General features: G+C 36.7%; 1 protein-coding gene across 1 annotated transcript in view; it reads left to right on the top strand.

Annotated features, from left to right (window-relative positions):
- The window catches only part of KCNIP4 (potassium voltage-gated channel interacting protein 4), an 887,684-nt gene that overhangs the window by 109,048 nt on the left and 766,152 nt on the right, over positions 1-12,484 (top strand). The gene's annotated exons all lie outside the window — the stretch shown is intronic.

Genomic DNA, 12,484 nt, shown 5'->3' with positions numbered 1-12,484 from the left:
GTAGCATTTACCTCCTCAAATTGGTGCTTTCTCTTTCATGTATCAGCTCAGTGATTCTCTACACTAGTCACCCATTAGAATTGGATTGTAACCAGGACATCGGTATTATTTTCAAAGCTCCTCAAGGGATGCCAGTAACATCTAACACTAAGCATCACTAATCTCAGGACCCTCTACCTGTAGCATGAGTCAATATTATTGAACATTTACTGTTAGTTTTACTAATCGATTTTCAGAGTGATCAGTGCTATCATCGTATTATGGGCAACTTCTTACAACTATGATCTGTACTTTAATTCAAGATCAAGATGATGTCATATCACTCAGTGCCTGATCTCAGGGAGATACATAAGCCACATGGCAGGTTCATGGCCACATATTTCTTTATTCTGAAACTGTACTTAGTAAGCTGCCAAGGAAGCGTTATATCTCATTGTCTGAAGAATGCTTAAGTCTGAATGTTATTAGTAAAAAAATCCTCTTTAATTAAACAAAGCATTGAGAGGTATATATTCTTAAAGTAGTAAACCTGTCCAACTATGAGAGCTTGCTTGCTTCTTAAGTCAGAGCTAGGGGAGCAAAAACAAATTTGGAAGTGGGAACATAATGACGACCTAGATAGGAATATAATTCCAGTGAGGGGAACCTTGAAACTATAAATTGTTTACTGTTTATGAGGAACTGTTGGATAGATCAGACTATAAATTTAGAAACTTAGTTGAAAAAGCACAAAGTGTTGTGTAGGCAAAAATGCATTAAAGAGTTTTAAAGTATATTAGTGAAAGTAATCTGCTTGTTATACATCTATCAGCTTGCCCTAGAGACAGAACTGTGTTCTAAGGTACCACAACCTCTAAGTGTAATAAAAAGAGATCAGATATAATTATAGGCCTGTGACCTTAGGCATTTTCAAGCCCAAATCCTCATAAAATGTAAGTATGTATTTTGAAACACTGACAAAAATGGCTAAACATAGGGTGTTGCTGTGGCCTTATAAAGTCCAGTCCTATGGGACAAATAAGAAATTCTGTGCAATGTACATGGATTAAGAACCTACAAGGTTCTTTGCACTTAACTGGATGTCATGTGATGCATTCAACTCCAGGCATTGGTCCCATCTGGTGTGGCTTGTTTCTTTACCAATATTTGGCTAGAATTATATGCATAATTAATCCCCTCTAATATTTGCATATGTATGATGTTTTGTAATTATAAATTATTTTATGTGACTGGGGTCTCAATTTCCAGTTAAATGCTAAGTACCATGGGAGCAGAAATGATATACTCTCTTGTTCTAATTACTCTCCTTTGCTTTTATCCAAATAATTCGTGCCTATAATTATGATTGACTTGCCTTTTAATTCTGTTTATGGTTAGTCCTTATGAGCAGAAATTTTAAATTTAATGCAGACACTTCTATTGATTTTTTAAAAAAATCTCTTGCGATATCTTCCATTACTTTTAAGTTTAGGTAGCATTTTTCCTTTCCAAGTTCAAATTAAATATTCACCCATATTTTGTTCTGTTCCGACTGATTGATTGATTGCATTTTACTGTTCCTCTTTCTCCTTCTTCATTTTCCTGCCCTCCCCATTATAAGTTCTAAAGCTGGTTTGCATTTACTAAAGCCTCATTCTCTGCCAAACATGGCCCTAAGCCTTTTGTGTCTTTTGTGTGGTCTTCTCAGCAGCCCTGCAGGTTGATATTAGTATGGGTCTAATAAAGGTTAGACTTTGCTCAAGGTCATGAAGTAATTAATCATATGTTTTCCAACCCAAAGCCTTTGCTTATAACAATGATGCTTTCTTGTTTGTTGTTTTTATTATTGTCAGTTGAATTATCTTGCAACCTTGGCTAGTAGTTCATTTAAGAAATACTGAGTTATTGTGTCCCCCCCCATCTCTAAAATAGTATCACAATTTCCCAACATGTGGTATAGCTCTGAGGATTCAATGAGGCAGGACACATACAGCACAGAATACAGCTTCATTCACAGAACAAATATAACTGCCTTTGTCCCTTCACAGTGATCCTGTGGAGTGACTTTAGCTCACAGGAAATACGGCATCATCTCTCTCAAGTTATTTCCCTTTCACCTGGTCCACAAGCCTTGTTTCCTATCTTCCAACAGAGCAATCATATATAAGCTTCACAATATACTAGGTCAGCAAATTGATGGATGATAGATTTTTAACAGTTTGTTAACACAAATGCTTCCTGTTTTATTTTGACACCACTAGAAAACAATGATTCTTCAGCAGGGAAGAACAGCCTCCGTGTGACTCACTCAGTGATAATTCCTTATTTCTCTTTTTGGTGACATGAGGTTAGTGCTGCTGTGAAACAAGAGTTTTCAAAATCTCCATGACACGGAGAATTGGACAAATTGCCCTGATTCAGGTCTTGGCATAGTTCCACAGCGGGACATGTGTCTGTCTTGATGTATCAAAAAATGTCCTCTTCAGCGAGGCTTGGAAACTTTCACCAGCTGGTTTGAGTGTGTTGTGGGGCAGTGGGGACAGTGGGAAATATAACCTGGCATGGAGATGGGTGCAAATCTGCAGTGCTAAAGGGGAACAGCAGGGGAAGGTAATGAATCATTTTATGAGGACGAGGTTAGGCAGGTTTGTGCCAGTTCTGGGGACCATAGTGTCAAGAGGGATACAGACAGCAGTCTCTGAATGGAGAATTCTAATTAAGGTTAAGAAAGGAACAGGACACTGACAGACTGTCAGCACACAAGCCCAGTACCCAGACCACAAAACCACCCGAGGCTGCCACCCTATCTATGCTCTTTCACAGATAATAAATGCATCACATTTTTAACTCTTGCAATTTTAGGGTAAAGTTTAAGCAGCATGGGCATTCAGCCTAGTCGTGATTGCATAAATTAAAAATTCCATTCTTGAATTTATAGTTCCAGTGTGTTTATACAAACACTCCCTTTGTTCTTGGCTCCAACACTTACCGAGTAGTAGGATTGTTTATTTTTTTCCACTTTATAAAAAGAGTAAAAGCTATTTACATTGAAAGATGAATACATGCAATGCAGCAGTTTAGACAAGGGTAAAAGGTGCTGGAAATGGATTGGACATGATTGCTCCAAACTCTTGGGAGGTTATAATATGGAGGTTTCAATAAACATGTGTGTTTTTCCTTCCTATTCATCGCGTTTCAGTGGACATACCATGCAACCATGAGGTTTCCATTTGAAGAGAAACTAAGACTCTCCCTAGCCCTGGATTGTTGTTTCTTCCTTTCCATCCCAAATCCAAAAAAAATCCTGACCTGTTTGTCATTCAGTAATTCATTTCTTGCTGCATCCTTAAACAGGAATGAATATTTCTAATTGTGGATGCATGTTTGCTTTGCTAGAAGAATTATAATTATTCCTTTTTCAATGAAGTAGAAAATTGAAGATGCAGCTTTCTTATAAACCTGTACCTTGTAATGAAGATGAACTCAAGAATGAGGTTGGATTCAGGAATTCTTGGAATACAAACAGCCATGAACAAAATCATTAAAAACACCATTAAGAAGAATCCAAAATAACTAAGTCCTTGTTTTTGCCCGTTAATGATTATCAACCCTAATAAAGCTAGCTGGGCCTTTCAAAACTCCAATCAATCAATCAATCACTCAGACAGTCAGTCAATCAGTCAGTATCTCCCTTTGTCTAAGGAAAACCTACGAAACTTAAGATGAAACATTAAAAGTCAACATGTTTTACAGTTGAATACAGTATATGGCCACAGTGGTTCTGAGCTGAACAATATTCAGTGGGATAGTGGGATAATTACTTTCCTTTATTTAATACTATTTCTCTTTATGTGGCTTAAACTGTTTTGCTCTGATGATGCTGAGGTGAGGATAGAAGCTAATTTTCTTTGTAAGCATCGCTTTACTGATACAGTAGTCCAAATGTCTTATATGGTTCCCTTTCTCTACAAAATAATAAACTAATAACCACTAGTGTGCACTGAAGACAGAAATAACCTATTAGAATTACATATTAGTGGGACTTGAAATCCATGACAGACTGACAGACTGTGTAATTTAAGGCTATTTTGAATTTATGTTCATCCTTGTCTTACAACTTCATGAATATATGGACAAACACATTCTCTAAATCTTTTATTTTCCATCCTTCTTTTCTTTTTTCTTTCCTTCCTTCCTTCATATGGAATGTTTACCAACAGAGCCAGCTTCATGAGTGCACAGTCTATGTCCAATCTTAGAGGGTCCTAGTACTTGTTTTAATGTGCTGTTGTCACTGTCTGGAAATTTTTAAACAAAGCAGCCTGCAGTTTCCTCTGCCATGGGTCCAGCAAGCTCTGTAGCTATTTCTAGTTACCAAGTCAAGTCTAAGCCATCTTACTGACAAATGATTTTTTGTTTGCTAGCCATTCCTTTCCTCCCTCTTCACCCCTCACGGAAACACTTTAGAACAGGGCTTAGTCCCTTGCCAGCTAGACTGAGTGGGACCCCAGCTGACTGTAGTCACTCTCCCTTTGACTCTTTTGTCACATATGACCTGAGCAAACCCTTATGCTACATGTTTTCCATCACATTACTTTCATACTCAAAAAATCTCAACAATAGTGGGTTTAAATTTTGCCAAGTCTGGAGTTCCCATCGTGGCTCAGTGGTTAACAAATCTGACTAGGAGCCATGAGGTTGCGGGTTCGATCCCTGGCCTTGCTCAGTGGGTTAAAGATCCGGCATTGACTTGAGCTGTGGTGTAGGTTGCAGATGCAGCTCGGATCCTGTGTGGCTGTGGCTCTGGCGCAGGCTGGTGGCTACAGCTCCGATTCGACCCCTAGCCTGGGAACTTCCATGTGCTGTGGGAGCGGCCCAAGAGAAGACAAAAAAAAAAAAAAATTGCCAGGTCTGCAAATAGCAGTCTGTTCCTACTTTCTAATTAATCCTTTCTTAATTCCTGCTGCTCCCCCAAATTTTATTTTTAATCTGGATAGAATTATCAATTCATTAAAACATGAGTTTGTTTTAAAATGCCTTACATTTTTTAGCATCTTTAGGAAATCAGTTTATTAATTCACTTCTTCTACTGTTTAACAAATATTTATTAAGCATACACTCTTTAATAAGCACTATGCTAGAAATGAGAGCAGTGAGATGGAGAAGAAAACATTCCTGGCCTCTATCCTTTTGTAATTCACAGTTTAGAAGAGGATAGAAATATTTAATAAGTTATTACATATTTGTTAAAGGAATCTTGAAGATAATTAGGAATTTGGGGAGAGAACCAAAGGGAACAAAATTTACCTTCTGTCCTCTGATGATTCAAACCTCATATGCAGTTTAAAATCTAGATAAATGGCAACTTTTTACAATGTAGCTCCTTATTACTTACCTCCCATGCTTACAGTATTTTGAGTCTGCTTATCTAGTTCAACTCTTTTTCATCACTGTTTTATGTCTTGTTTCCCCAATTAGATTGTGGTGTAGACTATGCCTCATATGCATTTTTGTCCTTTAGTACAGTTCAGCTATTACCTTCTCTAGAACTTGCCTAACTTTCCTTCCAACCCTAAATGCAAAGTATGTATTATATATATGTATATGTATGTGTGTGTATATATATGTATGTTTATGAATATATATATTCTCCCCTTTATGCATTAATTCTACTGAAGACAATTTTTTATCCCATTGTCAGTGCTAACAGCTCACTAGGCTCATAGTAAGAGATGCTCAACAACTTCCAATTGAATGAAAAAAAAAAGATTAGTTCTATCAACTCTGTGATACTTATGGATTTAAAAATTAAGGAATATTCCAAGTTATGATTGAAGAATCTTGACATTACAGAGATCTGATAGAATTTGTTCCAGAATGATAGAATTGCAATTTCTTCGGTCCTCACCCTGCCGTAGCAAAGCATTGAAACGGTGGGCATCTTACACATTTATTACAGTGAAAAGTACATTTTCAGAGAGAGAGAAAGAAAGCACACATGTGTGCACAGGTGAAAAAGACAGTTCACCTCACTTTACAATTGTTTTTACATCCCTGCACTGCACACCTGAGTGGGAACTTGATTTCTGTTGCCACAGCCCCCCATGCCATGCCTAAGAGCTGAGAGTTGTTTGTTTGATCTTGTATGGGACATATTTGATCTTCTGATTGGTCTTGGGCAGGATACCTTATTTGCTTGGGGAACAAGTTATATAGAGGCAGAGTGAGGAACGGGCCACATTCCTTCCCAAGCAGAGATAGAGAGCATCCTAGGTTGCTCAAGGTGGGGGAAGGGGCATTACATTGAGACATGACCAGAGGCTTTTGGGTTTAATTTCCTTGAAGGGGATTTGAAGTCTAAAATCTATTACTGTAATGTACAAACACAAAGTAAGACTATTCGTATAAACACAAAACCTCATTCCTGGATAAATATTAGACAGTATTTCCTAGAGGCAAGGTAGATGTCAATGTTGCTTATTATATGATGTGTTTTCTTATTTCTTTCATTACCAGATTGCTGTTTTAGAGTACTTCACCTAATGCTTCTTTGGTTGGTGGTTGTGTTTAGGATCATAGCTCTCTCTAAGCAAAGATATAGAAATTAGAAATATCCTGCATAAGATATTTGAAAGCTAGGTAATTCAGAGTCTTATATGGGACTTGAGATACTTAGGGTTCTGATCCTGCCCTCCTTAGGTGGGTTTTCTATATTATGGACTATCAAAGGAAAGGAGACACAACCTTAATGCCTAATTAGCTTTAGAATTTTTCTTCTTCCTCCTTTGGTTTGAGACTTGCAGTGATAAAGAGAGAAGGGCAGATCAGTGACAAAGTATTGGGAATTAAGTGTTTTTTGAGACTTTCCCTCACTATACCAGTCTTTGACATGTCACTTGCCATGTATAGCGTGGTAGATACATGTGGTTGATAAACATGGCTCCTGGGAGTATTGGGTAGAGAGAGGTTCCTGAATTCCTTAAATTCAAATAGAGGCTCAATAAATTTATTTCATTGATAGAAACTGGCAATTATGTACACATATGCTTCTGACCAACCAGCATAGTTTGGATATCCCAACGACCTCTTTGAGTTAGATTAATTTGCAAAAGCAACTCACAGAACACAGAGAAACATTTTACTTACTAGATCAACAGTTTGTTATAAAAGGATATGACTCAGGAAGAGCCAGATGGAAGAAATGAATAAGGCAAAGTGTGTGAGAAGGAATGTGAAGCTTCCATGCTCTTCCAGCTGATCACTCTTCCCAGCCTTCAAATGCTCACCAACCCAGAGGCTCTCTGAACCTCATCCTTTTGGGTTTTTATGGAGACTAGATTACATATTCATGATAGATTAAGTCAGTGGGCACTGGTAATTAAATCAACCTCCATCCCCATCTATCCTCTTCAAAGTCAGGTGGTGAAACTGAAATTGTCCACCCTCTAATTACATGGTCCGTTCTCCTGGCAACCATCCTTAAGTGCAATCCCCAAATGACCTCATTAACATAACAAAAGACACCAATATTGCTCTCACCATTTTAGGAATTCCAAATATTTTAAGAGCTCTGTGCCAGACTTGGAAACAAAGAACAACTATCTATTTCTTATTGTAAATCAAAATATCACAGCAGGCAGTGATTTCTACTTGAGGACAAGGATAATTTTACTGATAAGTGAATACCATTTGACTCCTGACTAGGGAGAATAAGACTTTAGCTTTTGCTTTTTTTTTGTAAAAAATGATACTAAGGGCACCTCATGGGAACTACTACTTTAAAATAATGAGGCTGAGACAATTAAAAAATAGCTTGGGTTCTAAATACCACACACATAAACAATGGTTACTTGTTTTCTGATTAAGGAAGAATCTAAGGCTTATTTTAATATCAGGAGTACCATATTTTTGGGGGGGACACACCCAGGCACATGAAAGTTCCCGGGCTATGGGTCGAATTGGAGCTGCAGCTGCCAACCTATGCCATAGCCACAGCAACACCACCACCTAGCCTCATCTGCAACCTACACCACAGCTCATGGCAATGCTGGATCCTTAGCCCACTGAGCGAGAACAGTTGATCAAACCTGAGTCCCCATGCATGCTAGTCAGGTTCCATTGAGCCACAAGAGGAACTCTTGGAAAACCATATTTTTATAAATGGACTTTGGAAGCTGAATATATTTTCTCTTCAATTGTAAAGAAATGTTACCAAAGTGGCTAATGATTGATTTAGGCTCCATGTTGTAAGTTTTTTTTTTTGGTTTGTTTGTTTGTTTGTTTTTGAACCTTGTCTCTATTCTTTGTCAAGAGTCTCCAATAAGTTGGTTAGTATCAAAGGGGAGATCTCCTATCTTGAAGCTTTTCTTTGTAGACGCCGTTTGTTTAGCTCTTATTGCACCTTCTTTAGATTTTTCTTTTCATCTCTGCCTATAAGTTTCATGATCTCACTGCTCTTTCTATTATCACCTTCCTACTCATGTACTCACCCAAAGTGAGACACTGGGAAGGACACCAGGATGAAATGGTTTATGCATATAAATTTTTGCAACTCATTCTTCCCCACTTGTATTCATTTATTTATTCCACATATATTTTCCGAGCACCTATAATGAGCCAGGCATTGGATACACAGAGATCTATAAAATCCACCATTCCTCCTCTCATGGAACATATAGTCTAAAATGAATAAAGACTTTAAATTAAAATTATACAAGTAAATATTTATGATTGGAAACATGCTACAAAGGAAAAGTAGAGGATGCTGCTAGGATAGGTATAGGTCACATTCTTAATTTTCCCACCTTAGTCTCATCCTTTATACAAAAGAGGTATTGATACTTATCCTCATTGAAGAAATAGCAAAATGACACAATGTGGATGAATAGTTGGTACAGTGGCACAGGTGTGCATTATCTTTAGTTGGTGCTATTGTTATTCATGAATTTAAAAAGTAGCTTCTCATCTTCACCAAAAAACTGGAGACCTTCTTTTTAGGTAAATGTTAAATTTATCAGTTACTATAATTGGTAATCATTCAATTAAGTCATAATCATGGTCCATTGCAGTCTTCCAAACTGACATTCATTAGCCGTATTTCTTTCTTATGCGTCTCTATTCCATTATCTCAAAGTTTTGCATTCCCTTCAATACTCTCATTTCATAAAATAACAGTCAATAAATTAAGCTTCTTGGAAGTTTCTTTTATGATTTCTGGAATAATGGACTTTATACACAAATGATTTTATTATATATTCAAACACAGTTGTTTTATGAGAAAGGTTTCCTGTAATATATGTTACTGATGAGTTTTCAAGTATATTTTCCACTTTTCCTGACAGCATACCAGCGTGGTGCTTAAAGGGGAAAGAGGAAGCTTCAGATCTGCTGGGCTCAATAGTTCTCAATCTTATTTTACAATGAAATGTAGCACAATTCATTTTAATTTTTTCTTCTTTATTTCTGTTTTGTGTTTTTTATTTTATGAAAGCAGTGGATGTCTTGAAAATCAACTTTTAAAGTAAAATTTGTTTCAAGTGTAATTGGAATCAGCTAAGAAAGCCCTGATTATTCCATTAATTGAGCGAAGTCTAATGGTAAGATCTGTTCCTGGGTCAGGCCAGGTTCTCCACTGACTTGGAGGTGAGCAGGTAGCATACTCTCTCTGAGTATCAATTTCTTCATCCCTCATGGGGAATGGAGGTGAGAAGAATGACCACCTTGCAGCCTTTTCATGAGAAATATGTCAGTTAATAATCCAGAATACTTGCTCAGTACCTGACACACAGTAAGCACTGAATGCATATTTGCTATTGTTGTTGTATATTCCAGAAATATTTATGAAGCACCTGTTTTTGCCAAGTCCTGTGCTAAGTGTCAGGATGCATCACATTCAGCTTTTGTTCAATGGTTTTTTCCTACCCCTTTTCTACCCTTGAGCCACTTGCCTTCTGCAGCCTGGTTTGTTTTCTTCTTTGAAAATGAAATAAACTGAAACAGTCAATCATAGGAAATGGTCAGGCTTGCTTGGAGAAAGTAATGCACCTTGCTCTTCTACAAAAGTTCAAATCCATTCAATATGTTATTTTATCTTTTCTTCAAATTCCTACCTCTCTCTCTCTCATTGCTTTTACAATTTTTTCCTCCTTCCTTCCTTTCTTCTTTCCTTCCTTTTTAATTTTATCTTGTTCCTTCCAACTTGTTATCCCTGCAGTGCAGTATTGTGGAAAGAAATCAAGCTTTGAAGGCTGATAGACCCACAATTGAATCTAGGATTTGCCCTTCACTCACTGTGTGACCTGGAACAAGGCAGTCTCTGAGCCTAAGCCTTCTTCTTTCTAAATTGGGAAGAAGGTCAGCTAATTGGTTATTTTGAGGATCTGTTATAACGGCAGGTACTTAATAAATAGTAGTTATTGTTAATTGAGGCAATTTACTGTCTATACTATCTAATTTGATAAATTATACAAATTATCACTTAATCATATTCTGCCTTGTCATTTTATTAAATCTATGTGTGTCTATTGATTTGGATTATAAGTTTCTTGAAAGCAGATTCTGTTATGGCATGTGAATTCTCTATGATTAGAATAATTGGGGGTAAATGTGTGGTATAACTTAGGTTGACATGAGTAGCCTTCTATGAATTAGACAAAATTTAAAAACACAGAGTTCCCATCATGGCACAATGGAAATGAATCCGACTAGGAACAATGAGGTTGCATGTTTGATCCCTGGCCTCGCTCAGCAGGTTAAGGATCCAGCGTTGCCATGAGCTGTGGTGTAGGCCGGCAGCTACAGCTCCAATTCCACCCCTAGCCTGGGAACCTCCATAGGCTGCAAGTGCGCCGCCACCCCACTCCCCGCCAAAAAAAAAAAAATTTAAAAACTGAGGACCTGCTGTATAACACAGGGAACTCTACCCAAAATTCTGTGATAACCATATGGGTAAATAATCTGGAAAAGAATGGATATGTGCTTATGTATAATCGAATCACTTTGTTGTGCAGCAGAAATGATCAAAATATTATCAAACCACACTTCAACAAAACTTCAAAAAAATGAAAAAAAAAAGATATCTTTCAAAATGATAAAGTTACAGTTTCCTCGGTTCCCATCTTGCCATAGCAAGGCATTGGAATGGTGTACATTTTACGAATTTATTAAAGTACATTTTCAGAGAGAGAGAGCATGAGAACTCACACATGTGCACAGGTTAAAAAAAGAAGGTCTGACGGACTTAATCTCCTTGAAGGGGACTTGAAGCCTATAACAAAAATTGATTTTATTTTTTAAAGGGAAACAAATTTTTAGGCCTACCATCTAAACAGTCTAGAAGGAAAAGTTCTAAGCTAACTTTATTCTCCCTAAAGTCTAAGTGATAAGCGGGAAAAGAAAATTAGAAAATGAAAGAAATGATCTATCCTCCTGCTACTCACAAACCATGGGCTAGGCAGATTGCTCAGGTGTAAGTTCTTTTTAAGTGTTTGTGAAAATCATATATCGGTATCATTTATTATAAATCCAATGACTGGCTAGCTATCATGTGATAGTGATATGAGGATGAATGAGATGGATTTTGCGCTTGTAAATGAACAAACGGAAAAAAATTAGAAATTTAAAGCCACAAAAATAACCTTACAATGAAATATAATTATATAATATAAAATATAATATATGCTATAAAATATATAATATATATGGAGTCATTATCCTATAAACTCTCTTGATTCACTTTGTGTAAGTAACTTCTCAGTGTCATGATAACACAGTTTCTGTCTCTCAAGTTAATGAAGTCAAACGGCCCACTCATTCTATTTCCTCCTCATTTCTTCTCTGCTTGGAACTCAGAAGAAATGGGTAAAATACAAGCATTTTTATAATGGGCTTTGTTCAATATTTCAGCCATGCACATTTATCTTTATATATAAATTCATATTGGAATAGCATTTGAATAATACATCATAATTTTAAAAGCTGATTTTAAAGTAGTTTCTTTAATGTAATTTATTTTATGAAAGGCCAAGTATATATTCCTGGCATTGTACTCAGTAGCCAGTTCCTATGTTTATGACTGTTCTCACCCTTAATAGCTAGCGGTTATTGAGTACTTATTATATGTCAGGTCCTGGCAAAACTGTTTTATATATATTGCCTTATTTAAGCATCTCTTCCACCCTATAAAGTAGATATTATTATCCTTATTTTACCTATGAGAATATTGAGGCATGGAAGGCCTAAGTAATTTTCCAAAGTCACAAAGCTACAAAACAGTTGTGTTGGCATTTGAACTCAGACATTTAAACTTCAGATTTATCAAATTCTAAAGCCCTTGGCCCTAAGTACTGCTGTAAGTCTTGAATGAATGTGCTTATAAATTGTTCACAGTGTTTTATTTGTATTCAGTTTTTAAAGATGATGGATATGCATTAAAATTCACTTTTGGTTGTTCTGAGGGCAGTTTCTCGTCAAAGGGGAAAAGAAAATACCACAAGCTTATCCAATG

Source organism: Phacochoerus africanus, chromosome 10, assembly GCF_016906955.1.
Source record: "Phacochoerus africanus isolate WHEZ1 chromosome 10, ROS_Pafr_v1, whole genome shotgun sequence".
NCBI lineage: Eukaryota > Metazoa > Chordata > Mammalia > Artiodactyla > Suidae > Phacochoerus > Phacochoerus africanus.
This window is presented reverse-complemented; position numbering and strand designations above follow the sequence as displayed.